This window comes from Microcaecilia unicolor, chromosome 14 (assembly GCF_901765095.1).
Source record: "Microcaecilia unicolor chromosome 14, aMicUni1.1, whole genome shotgun sequence".
NCBI lineage: Eukaryota > Metazoa > Chordata > Amphibia > Gymnophiona > Siphonopidae > Microcaecilia > Microcaecilia unicolor.
The window spans coordinates 53,234,756-53,256,641 of NC_044044.1; the positions used below are offsets into that span (position 1 = coordinate 53,234,756).

The 21,886-nt window shown below is 45.1% G+C and overlaps 1 protein-coding gene across 2 annotated transcripts in view; it reads right to left on the bottom strand.

Annotated features, from left to right (window-relative positions):
- Positions 1–21,886, bottom strand: part of TAGLN2 (transgelin 2) — a 61,719-nt gene that overhangs the window by 13,198 nt on the left and 26,635 nt on the right. The window contains exon 1 of one of the 2 annotated variants that reach the window (XM_030187192.1): positions 17,170–17,245. The exons of the other annotated variant lie outside the window; for it this stretch is intronic. The gene's annotated coding sequence lies outside the window, so the exon portion shown is untranslated. Of the gene's footprint in view, positions 1–17,169; positions 17,246–21,886 lie in introns of those variants that run through there. 2 annotated transcript variants of the gene reach the window in all.

Sequence of the window (21,886 nt, forward strand, 5' to 3'; positions counted from 1 at the left end):
TGATGTCCCCATGCATACTTCCTACCCACCCCCCTCCTCCCACCCTGTCAGACTGTCATAGTAATGCTTGAATGTTTTCACTTATATACACTGTCAGCTAGCACATTTGCTTATTTCCGATCTGACGAAGGGCAACCTTCGAAAGCTAATCAAGAAATGTATAAGTTATGTCCAATAAAAAAGGTATCATCTTATTTTCTTTTCCATGTTTTATTTTGTTTGATTTCTATTGATAACCTTAGGATATCTACAAAGTAATCTGTACCAGAGAGATTGCATACAGTGGAGGAAGTACATGCAAGTTCTTTCACAGCTAATTAAACCAGTTCGTTCATATCAGTACTGGACAGAATTAGTACTATTTGTGCAGATTGCCTCCTACAGTTCCAGTCCTGGCCCCGATCACAATCAGAGTTGTGCGAGCAGTCTCCCCCCCCCCCCCCCCCGCCACCCCCACCCCAAGGCATAAGAAAGGAACCTGCCAATTAACAATTCAGATAACTGATTGAGTGATGTCCTGACAGTCTGAGCCTTGCACTCTGTGCTGGCTATAGGAAATCTTCCCTCTATTCAATCCTGTTGCCCTTTCCCTGCTCCCCAGGTTGAAATTCAGGACAGTACCCCTTCCAAGTACCACCACCACAGCTTGGTCTAAGAGATTTCACTATGTCAGAAGGGATATGGAGGAGTGACCTAGTGGTTAGGGTGGTGGACTTTGGTCCTGGGAAACTGAGGAACTGAGTTCGATTCCCACTTCAGGCAGCTCCTTGTGACTCTGGGCAAGTCACTTAACCCTCCATTGCTTGCCGCATTGAGCCTGCCATGAGTGGGAAAGCGTGGGGTACAAATATAAAAATATAGAGAGGCTCCCAGAGCAGGTAAATTCATGAAAGCCTGGGACAGGTACAGAAGATCTTTAGTTGTGAAAAGAAAGCTAGACTTCTGGGTTTATGACATACCAGAAATTAAATCTGGTAGGTTGTATAGGCTATGAGAGTCCCTATATTCTGTTCTGCACATTCGCAACTACTGCGTGTATACACTTGTACGTTTAACGAGAGGAAAACCTCATACTGCTGTGGCCATGCCTGGTTATCTTTAACCGAAAAATGCTATTGGCTCACAGTGAAAAAGTAATCATGGGGAAAAAAAACCATCATCAACGGTGATGAGAACAATGAGAGGTTTTTTTCCCCCCATGATTACTTTTTCACTGTGAGCAAATAGCATTTTTCGGTTAAAGATAACTAGGCATGGCCACAGCAGTATGAGGTTTTCCTCTCGTTAAACGTACAAGTGTATACACGCAGTAGTTGCGAATGTGCAGGAGAGATTCACTGAGTGTATAGTTTTAGAACAAAGGGCGTGAATCGGATCTAATTTTGAAACCTATGTTCTGTTCAACAGAATGATCAGTAGCCAAGAACAAAAAGCTCTGCAGACATTACAATTCACTGTCCTCCTCCCTTTTCTTCAGGTTTTTGCTCAATAATATGCTTGCCAGATTTTAACTTGGGCTGTTGAAAGCAAGACCTGTCACAGCTTCAGTGCCCTCCTCCAATGAGTGGATTAATAAGTAAAAGTTCTCAAAAGTGTTTATATTATCTATAAAAATAAAAACGCCAACACACAAACCTAAACCTTCAATCCTTAAAATCCAGAGGGCAAGAAGAATATTTAAGTAGGCAAATCTAAGCCTGGCTACAAAATATAGTGATGACACATCAACCCTATTTCTGACCCATCTACAAGGTAAGTCACTAAGGTGCAGATGATCAAAAGCCCCATGCTATTCCAAAAAAATAGTGCGGGGGGGCTTTACCGCCCCTGTGATCAGACATATCATCATGCAAATTTAAGCATGCTATTATCTCTGATCATAGGGTAAAAGTGTGGGAGGACTGTACCTTATACGGTGGTGAAGCCCCTGCCCAGCACATCCCAGGATGCACTGGGCACCACCATTTTCAAGGCAGTATTGAAAGAGGAGGGAGTGTACTATTCCCTCCTCCACCACTTAGGTACAGGGGGGGGCTGGACATACACCAGACCACCTATGAACTTGTGTCGGGGGGGGGGGGGGGGGTATGTCAGTCCTCCAGCCCCCGTGTTGCTGGATTGGGGTGGGGATGGCGGGCCCAAATGCATGCTGGACAGGGCTCATCATTCCTCCTCAATGTTCAGCAAACCCCAACGCCAGCTCCGAGCTGGTGTAGGGTTGGCCATGGGCAGCGCCAATGTTTGGCATATTGCCCACTGATCATTGGGTTCAGCATGTATCTGCATGCTACTTGCATCAGAGTTCATGAGCTCTCATTGTTTCACGCGCTCGGGGATTCTGATCATGGGGCGGTTAGCGCCGTGTTTTGCTTCTGATCATCAGCCTGTAAGATCTTAACCTATCCAGAATAAAATCTTTCCAAATGAACACCTGAAAATACATAATGGTTATTCTGTCCAAGTCACCTATCTCAAAAAGATAACCACCCAAGGCTAAATTGCTTGTGACTTCAAAGCTAGAAAAGATTTGTGTCCAGGTGGCACTAGCTACATTCAGAAAAATCTGAATTTGCAGACTGCAATATGGGTGTGTGTGTGGGGGGGAATAGGGTCCTTTATAAGATAAGATTATGGTGTTTGCAACATGTCGCTTGCAAAAGTCACTAAGGGGTTGTTTTCTTGAGCTGCAGCAAGTTCCAAATCTGCACGCATTAACTATGAGCTAAAAATGTTTAAAGTTTTGTTGGAGAGGGCGGGGGAGGAACAGAGAGTGGACATTGTTCTACTCGGCGCTAACTGGTTAGTGCAGGATTACCACGTGGCACTCTTACTACCTACAAAATGGGCATCATAAGTGCTCGCAATTCTTTTTAATGGCAACGTTAGCACATGGCCATTTAATAGGGAAATTAGAAAACCCGGCTGTTTTCTGGCTCTGTTAAAAATGCCCTTAGTGTACAGGAAAAACCCATGTAAGTGTGCAAAGGCCACGTTAATACTGCTGCTTAGTAAAAAGGACCCCCCAAGGGGGTAGCCCTCGTCTGAGAAACTTCAAGAAGCTAGTTCGATCTAAGCTTCCATGATCCTCCAAAGTATCAAACATGCCCTGTTTCATTTGCCAACCAAATCATTCTAGGCAAAGACAAACTAAAAATAAGTAGAGCCCGTTTTTAAACTCATTTGGGATCCATATTGCAAAGGTTTGCATCTTGTGTAGTGGCAGCAAAAGGAAACAGCGCTAGCTTTACTCGGTGGCAGTGATCTTAAATGACCTACGGAGCACGTGCAAAACACCCAACATCCTACTGCAAGAAATAAGGGAAGTTGGTGCTTCTACAGTACATAGTGAGAACAGCCCTCAGCCAGAGCTGGAGGTAATAAAAATGGTTGTGTAATACAAGAAAACTGTAACCGTCCTAGTCATGTTTGATAATTAAAAACAGCATCATTCATGGTTCATGTACAAGTTACTATCTCAGTGTTTTATGATTGCCATTCCATGCTCAATGACCCCAGGAAATTCTCAGCATGAATGACTTCTTAAGTGTACACATCTGTTCCAATTTCTGCCAACTAAATTCCCAACATAAGTGTTTCCAGCTCAATTCCAATCTACTATAATAAAACTCACCCTCAACGTTCTGAAGACAACGTTCTGAAGTCACTCAGTCACTCCCTGAAGGGTTCATGGATTCATGGTGGTGAAGCCACAACACTGACCATGTCTCTCTGCCCTGCCCTCGCATGACGGACCAATCAGAAAAAACACCCTCAACATTCTGAAACACAAAGGACCATCACAACACCGTTCCCAGGCAACACTAGGCAACGTAAGACGGACCAATCAGAGGAAACTACGTGACAATAAGGGAGGAGCATTCCCCAGCAGAATGGCTCATTATCTGTGCAGCACGGAGAGCACAGAACCACCGCTGGAACGAGAGAAGAATATTCCTGCTGTGGGTATGTGCAAAAATAGACCGGCATAGCACATCCCACAACCCCCAAGCAAAAAACAAAACAAAAAAAAGACACACATCAACAACCTGCACACACACCGCACCCTCACACACACACACAAAATGCCACATGCTAGCGCCCGTTTCATTGGTTTCGGAAACGGGCCTTTTTTACTAGTTTCTCTATAAAGGAGAAAAAAAAAAAGAGTCCAGCGGGGGCCACAGCTGGTATAATTACTTGCATTGGCATTTTAAAGTGGAGGTGGATGATCGTGGGCCATTCCTATGAACCAACACTAATTCCACGGGACTTGGGGGGAGGGGAGGCACACCAGTTTGTACGGCCACAGAACAGGTCTCCTTCAATAAACTTGGCCTTTTGCATGAGTGGTGCCCTCCGTCCCAGTAACCCATAAAATTGTAGCCTCCTCAATGTTCAACTTCAGTGTGCATTTTCATCCAAACACTTTTTTTTCCCAGCTCTGTAAACAAGACAAGAAGTTCCTACCAATGAACCCTGAAGGAGAAACAAATTTATCATCTGCATAAATGAAATGTAACAAGCTGCCCCAGGGAAGACTGATATTAAGTGAAAGGGGACAGAGGGGATCCTTGAGAACTCCCCAACTTTTTTTTTTTTTTGTTACATTTGTACCCCGCGCTTTCCCACTCATGGCAGGCTCAATGCGGCAGGCAATGGAGGGTTAAGTGACTTGCCCAGAGTCACAAGGAGCTGCCTGTGCCGGGAATCGAACTCAGTTCCTCAGTTCCCCAGGACCAAAGTCCACCACCCTAACCACTAGGCCACTCCTCCACTGTTGCTACTAATTGAGATTCTACATGGAATGTTGCTATTCCAACATTCCATGTAGAAGTCGGCCCTTGCAGATCACCAATGTGGCCGCGCAGGCTTCTGCTTCTGTGAGTCTGACGTCCTGCACGTACGTGCAGGACGTCAGACTCACAGAAACAGAAGCCTGCGCAGCCTTCTACATGGAATGTTGCTAGTGGAATAGCAACATTCCATGTAGAATCTCCGATAGTAGCAACATTCCATGTAGAATCTCCAATAGTATCTATTTTATTTTTGTTAAATTTGTACCCCGCGCTTTCCCACTCATGGCAGGCTCAATGCGGCTTACATGGAGCAATGGAGGGTTAAGTGACTTGCCCAGAGTCACAAGGAGGTGCCTGTGCCTGAAGTGGGAATCGAACTCAGTTCCCCAGGACCAAAGTCCACCACCCTAACCACTAGGCCACTCCTCCACTTGGGGAGCAAATTCAGAGCATTCTCTGGAAAATACAGAGTTAAACTAAACAAAGATGAAAACCAACACCGTGCAAGCTATTTGTATCTCGAATGGTGGTGTTATGATCCACCAAGACAAAAAAAAAAAAAAAAAAAAAACACACCACGCTGGAACAAAGCTAATTTTTCTTTATTCACAATTAACCTAAGTTAACACTCTCAAGTTTAGTGTACTTAAAACACAACCCTGCTTTCTAAAATCAGATTGTACAAAATCAATGTCAAATTTCACTAAATAATCTTGAAACAGAGGTAGTTACTTAATGAACAGAAGTTTGTCCAAGAAAGGTATGCTGGCCACTGGTACGTTATTTATACAATCCAAAAAAAAAAGGAGATTGATTCTTCATATTCTTTGTAAGCGGTGTTAACGTGATGGAACCCAAAGCACTGGGGAAACTCCCTATTCAAGACAAGTTCAACACACAAGATAAAAGAATAATCTACTGTAACATCTACTATAATAAAACGCACCCTCAATGTTCTGAGGACACTGACGTCACTGCAGGCACTCACACACCAGTTCGTAAGTTCATGATGGTGAAGCCACAACACTCACCATGTCTTCATGCCCCACACTCGCGTCACACGTGATGACGTTGAAGGCGGAACACGTATACAACAAGGCAAATGAACGCACGGGGAGCAGTAGGGAAACACGTCCTCCCCTTCCAACAAATCGCAGACGCCGAGGACGTACCCATCACCCCGCCCCTTTAAAGGTACCGCCCCACCCCCTTCCCCTCATCACCTTCCCTCCCCCCTGTCACCTCCCCTCCCCTTACGCCACTATCCCTGGTGGTCTAGCGGTACCTGTTCACTCGGGCAGGAACGAAAGAGCCCCCGCTTTCCTGCCCGGAGCGCTGCTGCTAGCTGCCTGGCTGCATCGTGTGTGAGTCTAGCTCTCGGAGTTTCAAAATGGCCGCCAAGAGTTTGAGCTGCCTCGCGAGACTTCAACTCTCGGCAGCCATTTTGAAACGCCGAGAGCCGGACTCCCACACGATGCAGCAGGGCAGCTAGCAGCACCGCTACGGGCAGGAAAGAGGGGGCTCTTTCTTTCCTGCCCCGACCGAACAGGTACCTCTAGACCACCAGGGAGACTAGCGTAAGGGGAGGGGAAGGGAGTCCCGTGCCCGCTAGCGCCCGTTTCATCAGAGGCAGAAACGGGCCTTTTTTACTAGTATTTAAATAAACTTGCAGGATAATGGTCTAGATCACAAATGGACAAGTCTAGTCGTTATCCTGGCAAACTCCTGCCCAGTTCCTATGAAGTTGAAGACTAGTTGTATTGACACAAATCATCTCCCATTGTAAGAGAACCCTGTTCTGCAATAAGCAGCCCCTAACTACATGGTATGTGATATTTTATATCTTGTTGGGCAGACTGGATGGACCGTACAGGTCCTTTATCTGCTGTCATTCACTATGTAACATTTAGCAAGATGTTGTAGTGGGCCTTATTTTTAGTTGTAGATGCTGAGTAATGGGACTTTTTTTAGCTAGTCTAATCTTTGTTTAGAAAGTGAAAATTTCTCCAATTTAGTTTGGCCAATGAATCTTTGAATTAAGCCACATCCTAATTTCCTGCCATTTTAAGATAAGACATTCCTCCATACACCAATGAGAAAGATAAGATCTGACTAACATCTTACTGGAGCAATTGGATCAAATATCTTAGGCTCAGTGTTATCTTCAACCACAAATCAAGCCTTTTCTTCTCTCATATGAGGGTGGAAAAATCCTAATACATCACACTTTCCAAAAATACTAGGACTAGGGGGCATGCGATGAAACTACAGTGTAGTAAATTTAAAACAAATCGGAGAAAATGTTTTCTTCACCTAACGCATAATTAAACTCTGGAATTCGTTGTCGGAGAACGTGGTGAAGGCACTTAGCTTGGCAGAGTTTAAAAAGGGGTTAGACGGTTTCCTAAAGGACAAGTCCATAAACCGCTACTAAATGGACTTGGGAAAAATCCACAATTCCAGGAATAACATGTATAGAATGTTTGTACGTTTGGGAAGCTTGCCAGGTGCCCTTGGCCTGGATTGGCCGCTGTCGTGGATAGGATGCTGGGCTCAATGGACCCTTGGTCTTTTCCCAGTGTGGCATTACTTATGTACTTATCTCTACCAAAAGTTCTCAAATCAAAACAATCTTACCCCTTCCCATCCAAGTAGGAGAGGTAAAAAAAATAAAAAAGAGCAGATATTAAACTAAACTATACCCTTAAATTATCTGGCTAGATCAACTAAGAGGTCTGAAAACTTAGGAGCACAAAGTAAGCGGGGGACACAAAGTGCTAAACCCAATACAAAAGTTATCCCTCCCTAGACAAAAAGTTTGCTCAACATTAGAGGTATTGAAGCACTCACAAAACTGGCTCTTATGTCTGTAAATATGTAAACAGAACCACTACATCCGTCATTCAAAGATGTAAAAAGCAATTCCCAACGCTAGATTTTTGACAGCCTGGACCTGTCAAACAAGTGGCACAATCCTTCCGCACTTTTACCCTATGATCAGAGATAATGGCGTTCTGAAATTTGCATGCATGGGGGCGGTACAGCCCGCGCTGTTCCACCGCTATTTGGAACAGCACAGTGCATTGGATCATCTGCCCATGAATAAGTATCAGAGCTTCCTAGAAAACCAGTTAAAAACACCAACTAAGAACTTCTTCATAGCCCCCAATCTTTACTGCACCTACCTACAGCCTTCCTATTCCTTGCTACTCCCCCACCCCACATCTACCCCCTAATTGTACAAACTTCTGTGCACAATTTTATCTTTCAGCGCATAAAGTTGAACATGCAAGTTACAGAATACCACTAATTTGCAGTTTCACATTAACTATCCTTTAGTCAGTGCACACAAATCCCATAGTATAAGGGCCTAGAACACCAACAGGTATGTGCATTTGCCCCGGAGCTAGCATGGAGTGCTCACACCTAAAGTTAGACATGTACCTGAGCACTTGTGTTAGCATTCTATAACCATTATAGAATGCGATGAAACTACAGTGTAGTAAATTTAAAACAAATCGGAGAAAATTTTTCTTCACCCAATGTGTAATTAAACTCTGGAATTCGTTGCCGGAGAAAGTGGTGAAGGCGGTTAGCTTAGCAGAGTTTAAAAAGGGGTTGGACGGTTTCCTAAAGGCCAAGTCCATAAACCGCTACTAAACGGACTTGGAAAACGCCAAAATTCCAGGAATAACACGTATAGAATGTTTGTACGTTTGGGAAGCTTGCCAGGTGCCCTTGGCCTGGATTGGCCGCTGTCGTGGACAGGATGCTGGGCTCGATGGACCCTTGGTCTTTTCCCAGTATGGCATTACTTATGTTATGTACTTATGTACTTATGCAGCATCCTGGTACTTAACTTCAGGTGACCTGTAGAAAATCAGCCCCTTAGTAACTTACATCCAGCATCGCCCATCTGTGTCCCTGTTCTCTTCTCACCTAAGTCCAGCATCTCCCTTTCTAGTGTCCAAACCCCAACAGCCACAACAGATTACAGGACCTGCCTTCTGTACACACGCACACTGGAAAAGCTGATTCCAGACCCATTGCCAAAAATGCAAGCAGCCCGAGCTAGCCTCACCTGTCTTACTCTATAATGGCTCTTGCAGGTTTGGGTACAGGGCAGCTGCAGCAGAGAGAGATGCCCCCAAGCCAAAAACAAACAAGCAAAAAAAAAACATCTACACCCACCCCATGCCCTTCCATTTGCCAGTTTGTCTTGCTACCTTGTTTTAATAGGAGCCAGGCTGGCCAAATGTCAATCAGATGCTAATAACCAACCCACCACAGCTGCTACCTTTCGTCTGCAGGTTGGGCTTGGGGTTCCCTGCCAGCACAGTCTTTACAGTGCATTTTGTCTAGGGCTGTACCTATTATTCATATTCAGCTGAATAAACTCAAATAATCCAGGGCTCTACTGTGCTAAATCCTACTAAAATAAACACCTGATCTAATTTCAGGTTGCTTCTTTTATGATAAAACAATGCCCGTTCGTATTTGGTATTCATATTCAGCCAAATAATTTTTCATTATTATTTGGCAGAAGTACAATAGTAGCATAGTAGATGACGGCAGAAAAAGACCTGCACGGTCCATCCAGTCTGCCCAAGAAATGTGCCACTTTTTTGTTGTATACCTTACCTTAATTTGTACCCGGTCTTTTTCAGGGCACAGACCGTACAAGTCTGCCCAGCACTATCCCCGCCTCCCACCATTGGCTCTGGCACAGACCGTATAAGTCTACCCGGCACTATCCCCGCCTCCCAACCACCAGCCCCGCCTCCCACTACCGGCTCTGTTATCCAATCTCGGCTGAGCTCCTGAGGATCCATTTACAGCACTATTTTTGTCCCAGCAATATTACCTATTGGGGAGGGCCCATTGATATGCTTTATGCATAAAGCATTCCACTAACTTAGCCCCCCACCACCCAATGAGGTGCAGCAGGAACATTAATTCCCCCTCCCAAACAGCAGTGAAAACTACGGCCACGCCTAAAAGTGTTTGCAGCGTGATGCTGTTTGGTTTGCAACTATGCAAGCTGTTTTGAAGCCTGTCCCCTGCTTCTCTCCCTTTATTAGTTTCAGAATTGCCCAGTATCTGGACCCTCTAAAGGATTTCAGACACACACTTTGCATAGACATACCCTTTGCACAGCCAGTCTTGTAAGTAAATCCTAACTTTGCCATCCTATCCTGACTGGGGGGGGGGGGGGGGGATTCTGCACCAACACAGCAGCTCTCCTCTCCCTCCCCCAATTACATGGCAAGAGGTGGTGGCTGCACACATCAGGACATCATATTTTGCTCTCTTAGGCCCAACTGCTTATTTTGAAGCACATGGATCTCCCTACAGTCCTGTGCTTCAAGTGAGCAGTCTGTACTCTGTCCTCTGCACAACTGTTCACTTCCTCTTCTGCTGCACAGTTGGCGCAGGGAGGGAAACACCAGGCTGGAGGGAGGAAGAGGCAGTTAAGAGTGTTGGGGGGGGGGGGGGGGAGACAAGGAAAGAATTGTGGTTGGCGTGAGAAATGAGCTAGGGGGATTTCAGGCCTTGATGAGAAAATACTCTCACGAATATTATTGACTTCCTGAAAGGCGGACTGGCAGGGATGCTACCAAGTTTGGGAGTCTGTGAGCTAAGCAATGAAGACTGGTCTACATAAGATTGCCTCCTGATGAAGGCTTATGGCACATTTCAGACTGCAGACCTGATCAGCTGTAGAGGGCTGGGCTGGAACCTTCCTTCTTGGCATGTAACACAGGAAGTCTGCATTGAGGTGGGGGGGGGGGGGGGAGAACATAACCAGCTCTTTTCTAGTAGTTGGTCTACTCCCTAGTCCTCTCCTGCTTTCTTTGTAAGTCATTACACAGCAACACACACACACACACACACACACACCTTAGCCCTCCCAAATACTAGTATCCGATAGATACTCATCAGCAGTTTACCTTAAATTTGAAAAACTGCAGTGCTCTCACAATTCAGTTAGTCACATTAGAACAGAACTTCTTTGCCAACTAATTTCTAAGAGGATTCCATGTAGAAAACCACATACCATTTTATTTTATAAAGATTAACCACCCAAACCCTCTTCTCCTCTTCCCCCACTTTCCGTCTCTGTTGACAACGCCCTCATCCTCCCCGTCTCTTCAGCACACAATCTCGGAGTCATTTTCGACTCCTCCCTCTCCTTCTCTGCCCATATCCAGCAGACAGCTAAGACCTGTCGCTTCTTCCTCTATAATATTAGCAAAATTCGCCCATTCCTCTCTGAACAGACCACCCGAACCCTCGTCCACTCGCTCGTTACCTCTCATCTTGACTATTGCAACCTTCTCCTCGCTGGCCTCCCGCTTAGCCATCTATCCCCCCTTCAATCTGTCCAAAATTCCGCCGCACATCTTATCTACCGCGTGAACCGATACTCTCATATCACCCCTCTCCTCAGGTCGCTTCACTGGCTCCCAATCCGCTACCGTATACAGTTCAAGCTTCTCCTATTGACCTTCAAGTGCACTCAATCTGCTGCCCCCCCCATTACCTCTCTACCCTCCTCTCCCTGTATGTTCCCACCCGTAACCTCCGCTCTCAGGACAAATCACTCCTATCTGTACCCTTCTCCACCACCGCTAACTCCAGACTCCGCCCCTTCTGCCTCGCAGCACCTTATGCCTGGAACAGACTTCCTGCACCCTCCCTGCCCATTTTCAAGTCCTTACTCAAGGCCCATCTCTTCTCCCTTGCTTTTGGCGCCTAACCACCTTCCCCACTCCTGTTACCTACACTGACTACGTAGTCTGTTATCGTTAGATTGTAAGCTCTCTTGAGCAGGGACTGTCCCTCCCCGTGTTTAAACTTGTACAGCGCTGCGTAACCCTGGCAGCGCTATAGAAATGCTAAGTAGTAGTTGTAGCAATGATCAAGAGGTATAAGTTCCCACTAGCTTCTTAAAATCTCACCTTGTGTTGTTCACTGAAGCTAGAACTTCATTCCTAGGTAACCCAGTTTTGTTTTGTAACTTTAGGCAAACAAAAGAGCAGAACTCTCAGAGGAGAAGCCTCATCCAGGTGCCCATAAATACCTCTGGGCTGGGATTCAAAAAGCTAATCTGTGTACTAGAAGCTTAAGTTCTCTGGAAGTTAACCCTTGCTATGGTGAATATTATTTATTGCATTTGTATCCCACATTTTCCCACCTCTTTGCAGGCTCAATGAGGCTTACAATATATCATAAGTGGTGGAAGTACATTAAAAATAGACATTTAGTGTTACAGAATAATCTTGGACAGCATAATAATGATAAAACATGGTAGTGGTATAAATAACAAGCATATGTTGTAAGACAGTTTTGACTATGTTTGGGGGAATTATGTGTTTTCACATTGGTTGATCTTTGTGGTAAGCCTTGTCGAAGAGATGTGTCTTCAGAACATGTGGCTGTCTATAAACATTTGTGCACACAACCCCCACCCTAAAAAACAGATGCAAAGTCTGCACATCAGTCCTTCCCTGGAAGAGAAAGGCCACTTACCCCCTTGCAGATGCCATACAAGTCTGGGGGTATGTGTCAAAAAGCACAGGACATGCCAAAATTTGACTTAGCGCACACTTGGAGTGGCCTAGTGGTTAGGGTGGTGGACTTTGGTCCTGGGGAACTGAGTTCAATTCCCACTTCAGGCACAGGCAGCTCCTTGTGACTCTGGGCAAGTCACTTAACCCTCCATTGCCCCATGTAAGCCGCATTGAGCCTGCCATGTGTGGGACAGCGCGGGGTACAAATGTAACCAAACAAACTTCTCATTAACAGGTTAGGCAAGAATACTTGACCTAACCAGGCCAAGCTACAGCTCTGAGCTCAACATAAGTGACTTCATCTACCCTTAGACAGCTGAACTAATTTTCCCCACAGCAAGTGTCAAAGGAGCAGCATTGCTGAAATGCAAAAAGGTTAAAAAAATAAACCCAAACACACAGTGATGGAATTATGATATAGGCGTAGATATAGAGTTGGATCATGGGAAAAATACCACCAGGGGAGGACTGATCTTAATTGTAGAAAAGGGCTAAGAATTCCATTTGGTAGAGGACAGGAGTGCAGAGAAGACCCAGAAACCATATTACAGTTCAAAAAGGACTAGGCACAAATTGAGATGGGTGAACTCTGAATTCCCCAAAACTCTTGGTGCTGTGGCGAGACCAATAGGTCAAGCCTTGAACTGGAAATGATGGCCCAGTACCACAAAACCTCCAATGCAGTAGGATATAGTGGAATTAGAAAGGTGCAGAGAAGGGCGACAAAAATGATAAAGGGGATGGGACGACTTCCCTATGAGGAAAGGCTGAAGCAGCTTGTGCTCTTCAGCTTGGAAAAAAAGACAGGTCTGTAAAATAATGAGTGCAGTGGAACGGGTGGATATGAAGCGTCTGTTTACGCTTTCCAAAAATAGAGGACATGGGGACGTGCGATGAAGTAGTAAATTTAAAACGAATCGGAGATAAAAAAATTTTCTTCACTCAACGTGTAATTCAACTCTGGAATTCGTTGCCAGAAAATGTGGTAAAGGCGATTAGCTTAGCAGAGTTTTAAAAAAAGGTTTGGACGGCTTCCTAAAGGAAAAGTCCATAGACCATTATTAAATTGGACTTGAGGAAAATATTTCTGGGATAAGCAGCATAAAATGCTATGTACTTTTTTTGGGATCTTGCCAGGTATTTGTGACCTGGATTGGCCACTGTTGGAAACAGGATGCTGGGCTTGATGGACCTTTGGTCTGTCCCAGTATGGCAATACTTATGTACATATGGCTATACGCAAGTATGGCTCCTTGAGACCGATTGTGGTCTCTCACACTTGAACCGAGGCTAGTGACTGCTTTTAGTATTTCCATGAAAAAAGTGAACACTCGGGAGGCAGCGGTTTAAACCTTTTGAGATCCAAGGCCAGGGACAATAGACACCTTCCTTCTTTAGGACAATGAAGTAGACGGAATATCTGCCATGTCCCTGTTCAGCCTGGAGAACTGGAACAATGGCTCAGAGCACCAGCAACAAGTCTAGTAGACCACTTTGGTTCCCCCTTTTGACAAGGAGATTTCAAGAAATAAAGAAAGAAAGAAACTGGGTGGGAGAACTCTGATTTTATAACCTTCTGTAAGAATATCCAGAATCCACTGGTTTGATGTACTTTTGGCCCACACTTCCTTAAACTCTGGAGACATCCTCCCCTTTGAAGGAAAAAGTGGGCCAGCCGCGCATCATTGCAAAGCTCGGAGTCATTGGGCACTCTAGCTGAAAGGAGGACTTCCCATATTTCTGATGACCAGGCTGATACTCTCTGCTGTCTCAAAAGCAAGATCAAGAGCCCTCTGAAGACAGATGACCAGAGGCTTTCTGCTTATCTTCCGGCAACTGCTGTGGCTTGTTCCCCCTCCCCCCCTCTTTCATAAAGTTACTGAAATATTCTCCAAATAGACACTTACCCCAAAGAGCAGTTTAATTAGACATGACAGATGTTGCATCTGCTTCCCAATGCCACAACCAAAGTTGCCGTGACAGCCAAAGATGTATTGTGGGGCTGTAACATGTCAGAATTAGCATCCGCCAATTAGGCCAACACTGCTTCCAGCTAGGCATGGATGCCCATCTTGTGTTGCAGACTGACGATGCCGCTTCAGGCACGCTCTAGCCACAAATGAGCTGCACACATTGTCACTTTAAGGTCCCAAAGAGGCCACTTCAAATGCTTGTTTCAGCAAGCCCCCTAGCTTCCTATCCTGTAAGTCATTTAAGGCAATAACCCTTCAATGGCAAGGCGTTCTTAGTCACCGCCATAAGACAGGAATCCACCCTGAGAAGCTTTTTTCTCCTCCAGAAAGAATGGGTAGAGGCAAGGCATGGCTCTTCCAACTCTCAGGCCTGCATCTGGTGATACCCATTCTGCTGTAATACAGTCTTGAATGTCTGGATGCACCAGGAAGGCCTCAGAAGGCCCTCCAAGACCACTGATGAAATCGACAAAGATGGAACTCCTTATGCTGAAGCAGAAGGCTCCTCAATGAAAAGCACTGCCAATGCCTCAGAAATAAAGGAGTACTGAGCTCTTTATGAAAGAGCCTAGGTACTTTCGGGTCATCCCCCTTCTTCAGAAGGGTGCTCTCGCTCCTCAACAGCTCCTTCAATGATAGCTCTCTCATCTGAATAGACGAGGCCACATCAGATAAGGAGGGAGAAGCAGAGACCTGCAGGAGTGATTAGGCTAAAACAAGATCTCTTAGGAGCTGGAGGAGGCAGGAGGGCGAGAAACTGAAGCACCTTGCAGCAACTCTTGCCTGGCCTTGGATAGGCCTGGAAGAGCAAAATAAATGGAGGCTGCGCTCCATGCATGATCAGACAGAGGCTGCCCCTCACCGCCAGTCAGATCTGACAAAAAATGGCACCTGTTCCCACACTCCTGCATCAAATTATGCACTGGCCCTGCCGGAGAGCCGAAAGTCCCTAACTAGTTGGATGCAGCGCCAAATCTGAAGTCATGCTGCTGCTGACTGTTTCTCCCACATCCTGCGGGATTCCTGGCTTGCATGCACTTCAATCTCCCAATGTCAGCCAGTGTGTCCCAGAGAGAGAAAACTGCTTAACTGTCTCCACCGGAGTGGGGGTGGGGGGGTCACCATTCATCCCACTGGCACAAATGGAGAACAATACAGTCAGAAGCAGTGACTCAGGATCCATCACCTGCACCAAGTAGAACTTGCAGCCCTCCAAATGGTACCAAGTCAAACTTTAGTTGAATTTACCATTCTGGCTGCTCCCCCACCACCACCTAAGCTCGGTCTCTACAAATCTTACCCCAGGTGAGAAAGAATCAGCACTGATATTTGGTCCGCTCTCCGGTAAGTTTTTTTGTTTTTTTAAAGAGATTGTTGTGCGGGAAACAAACAGGGAGAGATGAAGGGAGGAAAGAAGAACATTCATGGGGCACCACAGACTGGGACCTGAAGACCTTAGATACGACTCTGCAGACTCAAGCCACCTGCAAAGCTCAACTGGGGACCAGTTGACCAACTAGACCAGGAGCAAATTACTCAGAACCACAGGCTGAAAGTGTGTCCATGCTAGGAGATAGAGAACTGAAAACTGAGCCTTGAGCTGAGACATGTCTTGGCATCCAGTGCAGCTCCTAAGTGTTTTGGATCTCCACCTGCTGGATGATGGACAAATATCCAACAGGTTCTGGAATAGTGGGAAGCTACGTAATGGAAAAGGAGTTTTTACTTTATCTTCATCCCCGCTCCAGCCTGTTTCACCTTTTTGTCCTGGTATTGGCACCTCGGCTTCTCCCTGATCTGCTTTCAGCTACAGTGTTCTGTATTTACTGAACCTAAAATGGCTCAACCAGCTGATAAACTGCAGACCTGGAGGAGGACAAGCAGACATGTACTTCTTGGATCACCTCTCTACTCCCTTTCCAAAAAAGGGACCCAACTAAACGGGGCCAGAAATGGCAAAGGCGGCTTAAAAGACTGGGGTTAGCAGCCGCAAAGTTGGAAATTGCGGCACACTGGAAACAGAGAATTGGCCCCACTATTGCAACCTGGAAGATTAGAATCAGGAGCATTGTGGGCCTGGAGCAACTGACTGATAGGAGAATGGGCAGATACAAACCTGATGCTAAAGAGTGGACACATTTGGAGAGACTATGGTCTAATGCATTGCCCGTACAGGGGATCTAGCCATGCATTGGTATGTAATGAGTAGGGGGGGGGGGGTAGGAGTGGGAGGGGGGAGGGCTGGGAGAAAATCATTAAAACTTATGGTTGTAGATTGAGATGTAACTCAACTGTTTGGTGTATTTCAGAAGTCTGAAGGCTGCATTGCCTTCTACTGTATTCTTTAAGTTGTGTTTAATAAAAATTTTCAAAATTAAAAAAAAAAAAAAGGGACCCAACTAGGTACTGGGTCTTTGCGTTCCCACCACAACACTTGCTTGAACATCTAGAACATGTACGCACAAAATTAGATACCAACAGTTAGGTACATAAATTGCAAAATTAGCTGCTAGTCAATACTATATTGCTGAAAAGTGTTAATTGGTACTAATTTGCAGTTATGCAACTGCATATAAAAATCAAATCTATAGCATGCAAGGGGGTGTACCCAGCTGTTATGCACCAAGAATCTAGAATGCCACCAGATATACATGCACACCTGCAACTGAGTTGTGGTCATTTATACTGGCCATTGACATGTCATAAGTGGCCATTCCTAAAATGCCCACTTAAGCTAGTGCTCTATGAACCGCAGTTATGCACGTAACGGCCGATATAGAATTCATATTTAGCGTGCAATATCCTAGCACCTAATTTATCACCAACCTTTCAGAAGTACCCCCGTTGATGGATTAATGCTGGCCACCGAGCCCTGCTACCACATTTGAAAGCAATGCAGGACCTAGAGAATAGAATGCAGTTCATGACATGCAGTGCGGTCAGACTAGACCTACTGACTAATTGTAGACAGATGCCATTCTGTGTTATTCACCCCTAGAAAAGTCTACCAATACCTACCCTTCAAAAGCTCGTGCAACCCTTTTTAAGCTCAGGTAAACTTGCCTTGACCACATCCTCCAGCAACAGCCTAACTTCCCCTTTAAGCCTGTAGTCCTAATCCTAAAAATTGCAGGCCACTGCACTAACTGCTATACTGCTCCTTAGACTTGCAAACCCTGAACATTAAATCCCCACGTATCAAGTTTCTGACGTTAGCGATAGCACCAAAGAACAGGCGAGACTGCCTTGGGTAATGATTTACCCGATCTTTTGCAAGGACATGTTACTTTTGCCACTGTGTAAAATATAAAAGCTTGTTTGTACTGCACAATGCAATCAACTTGCTTTAAAAGGCAGTATTTATGGTAGGGCTGTACTGAACATTTCAGCCCTGAATAGCAATGTAAAATCAAATACAATATCTGTGACTCTACTGTGACACACACTTGATCTCTGATTTCACATTGGGTGGGGGGGGGGGGGGGGGAGCAGCAGTGGCCTAGTGGTTAGGGTGGTGGACTTTGGTCCTGGGGAACTGAGGAACTGAGTTCAATTCCCGGCACAGGCAGCTCCTTGTGACTCTGGGCAAGTCACTTAACCCTCCATTGCCCCATGTAAGACGCATTGAGCCTGCCTTGAGTGGGAAAGCACAGGGTACAAATGTAACAAAAATAAAATAGATACTGTTGGAGATTCTACATGGAATGTTGCTATTCCACTAGCAACATTCCATGTAGAAGGCTGCGCAGGCTTCTGTTTCTGTGAGTCTGACGTCCTGCACGTACGTGCAGGACGTCAGACTCACAGAAGCAGAAGCCTGCGCGGCCACATTGGTGATCTGCAAGGGCCGACTTCTACATGGAATGTTGCTAGTGGAATCTCAAATAGTAGCAACAGTGGAGGAGTGGCCTAGTGGTTAGGGTGGTGGACTTTGGTCCTGGGGAACTGAGTTCGATTCCCGGCACAGGCAGCTCCTTGTGACTCTGGGCAAGTCACTTAACCCTCCATTGCCTGCCGCATAGAGCCTGCCATGAGTGGGAAAGTGCGGGGTACAAATGTAAAAATTTAAAAAAATGCGCATTATTCATGTTCAGTCAATTAATATTTTTCATTATTTGTATTCAGCCAAATAGTAAAACATGCTATTCAGTACAGCTCTATGGTCCAAATTGCTTAACTGGTGGCAAGAGAACACGTGTGGTCTGAGGGATTTACACCTTGAGGGCCTGTAGAAAACAAAGTTAAGAATGTACACCTGCTTCAGATGGCACTTCTCCCTTTTACAGCCTACTCAGACGTGTAGTTTATAGGTTATTAATGTTATCAGAGCAAAAGACACAAACGAACTGGCAGCTGAAAGCAATTTAAATGGACAGGAGCCCTTTCTGCCTGCTTAAAATCACTTGGCTTATGACCTTATCTCTAGTTCAGTGAAGGCTATGTCTATGCTTTGCTTAAGGAGCAAACTCGTTGGCCTGCTCAATATGGCTGTTGGGTCCAATTTAGACAACACTAGAAGTGTTGACATTAATGTCATGACAGCCTTGCAGAGGGAGAACTGGTTTATTACCAGTGACTCTGCCTGAAAGAAGGCTACTGACTTATCAAGGAGGTAGCTTAGACAGCAGAAAAGACCAACATGAAACCAAACCACAGGGAAAGTTAAAGGTTAAATCCCAGCCCTGTGCACTTTAAGCCTCCTTTCAGACAAGGCCCATCCTTTCCCTGGGGCTCAGTTCTTAATTGCAGCTCTGCCAGGACTCCTATTACCCAATTAGAGAGATTGCTCTTGTTTTGTCTCCCTTCTGGGAGTTATTTAAAAAAAAGTGCCACATGTTGACTGCTAGATACCCACCCCAGGAGGCTGCAGACATATTCCTGAAGCATTAGGCATTGTGAATTAATTCTGCTAGAGTCAAGTTGTACATAAATCCAGGAATATTACCATACACAGCACAGACTAGCTGCTGTACTTCATCAGGAGACAAGGGCAGCTGCCAAACATAGCTGCTCTATATGAATGGTGTTTTTCCTCCCTCATTTGTCCCCCCCCCCCACACACACACACCCTGCTGAACACACTTACTGGGTGAGCCAGTTCAGCCATTCTCCTGTTGCATACTCAGCTACTGTTTCTTGCTAGACTACTTTGTGGCTTCCTGTGTGGTTGTTGTAACTGCATCCGATGCCAAGCAATCGGCATCTACCATGTGCTCATTAGATCCCACTTGCTATACTGGTAGGCCAGGGTAGCCAACTTTCTTGGCTAGACTGACAGTGATCTGGGCCCCTAGTTCCCTAACCACCTATCAAAAATGATTAGATAGGGCAACGTCTGGGGGCCCATTCTCCCCTAGTTTCCAATGGTCGGTCCACCCTGTGGTTCAGTATTCGTGGCATACTGGAAACCTCTGTCAATTTATTGGGACTTATTAACTGCCTTTATGAAGAGATTCACCCAGGGTGGACTACAGTAGGTACAGTTTAACCTTAAACCTCAGTTTAACCTGAAATAGACAGTAAGAATGATGTCTGTGCCGGGCAAAAAACTATTATAAAGAATAAAATTACAGAACATGTAGAAAACCCTGATTTAATGGGACAGAGTCAGCATGGGTTCAGCTGAGGGAAGTCTTGCCTTATCAGTTTGCTTAATTTCTTTGAAGGTGTGAATAAACATGTGGATAAAGGTGAGCCGGTTGATGTAGTGTACCTAGATTTTCAGAAAGCTTTTGATAATGTTCCTCATAAGAGACTCCTGAGAAAGAGTTATGGGATAGGAGGCAAGGTTCTGGTGTGGATTAAGAATTGGTTATTGGACAGAAAACAGCGGATAGGGTTAAAAATGATCATGTCTCTCAATGGAGGAGGGTGAACAGTGGAGTGCTGCAGGGATGTGCACTGGGACTGGTACTAATTAACATATTTATAAGTGATATGGAAATCGAGATGAGTGAGGTGATCAATTTTGCAGATGATACAAAACTATTCGAGGTTGTTAAAACACGTGCGGACTGTGAAATATTGCAGGAAGACCTTAGAAAATTGGAAGACTGGGCATCTAAATGGCAGCCAAAAAAGCAGATAGGATGCTAGGAATTATTAGGAAAGGGATGGTGAATAAGACCAAAAATACTATAATGCCTTTGTATCACTCCATGGTGCGTCTGTACCTTGAGTAATGCATTCAGTTCTGGTCGCCATATCTCAAGAGGTAATCAAATTTGCCGATGACACAAAGTTATTCAAAGTAGTCAAATCGCAGGAAGATTGTGAAAAACCACAAGAGGACCTTACGAGACTGGGAGACTGGGCGTCTAAATGGCAGATGACGTTTAATGTGAACAAATGCAAAGTGTTGCATGTGGGAAAGAAGAACCCAAACTATAACTACGTCATGCAAGGTTCAGCGTTCGGAGTCATGGACCGAGAAAGGGATCTAGGTGTCATCGTTGATGATACGTTGAAAACGTCTGCTCATTGTGCTGCTGCGGCTAGGAAGGCAAATAGAATGTTGGGTATCATTAGGAAATGGATTGAAAACAAAAATAAGGATATTATTCTGCCATTGTATCGCTCCATGGTGCGACTGCACCTCGAGTATTGTGTTCAATTCTGGTCGCCGCACCTCAAAAAAGATATAGTGGAATTGGAAAAGGTGCAGAGAAGGGCGACAAAGATGATACAGGGGATGGGATGACTTCCCTATTAGGATAGGCTGAAGAGGCTGGGGCTCTTCAGCTTGGAGAAAAGGCGGCTGAGGGGAGATATGATAAACGTTTATAAGATGAGTGGAATGGAACGGGTCGATGTGGAGCGTCTGTTTATGCTTTCCAAAAATACTAGGATAAGGGGGCATGCGATGAAGCTGCAGTGTGGTAAATTTAAAACGAATTGGAGGAAATTTTTCTTCACTCAACACATAGTTAAACTCTGGAATTCACTGCCGGAAAAGGTGGTTAAGGCGGTTAACTTAGCAGTCTTCAAAAAAGGGTTGGACAGCTTCCTGGAGGAAAAAGCCATAGAATGTTATTGAATGGACAAGGGAATAATACAGTATTTCTAGGATGGGCGGGACAAATTGCTTGCTCTTTTGGCCGCTGTCGGTGACAGGGTGCGGGGTTCAATGGACCCTTGGTCTGTCCCAGCATGGCAAAGCTTATGTACTTAAGATATAGCAGAATTAGAAAAGGTTGAAAGAAGGGTGACCAAAATGATAAAGGGGTTGGAACTCCTCTCGTATGAGGAAAGGCTAAAGAGGTTAGGGCTCTTCAGCTTGGAAAAGAGACTGATTGAGGTCTACAAAATCCTGAATGGTGTAGAACATGTAAATCATTTTTTTACTCATTTCAAAGGGAACGCTCAAAGTTACATGGAAATACTTTTAAAACAAATAGGAAGAAATGTTTTTTCACTCAACGAATACAGTTTAAGTTCTGGAACTGTTTCCCGGAGGATGTGGTAACAGTGGTCAGCATATCTAGGTTTAAAAAAGGTTTAGACAAATTCATGGAGGAAAAGTCCGTAGTCTGCTATTGAGGCA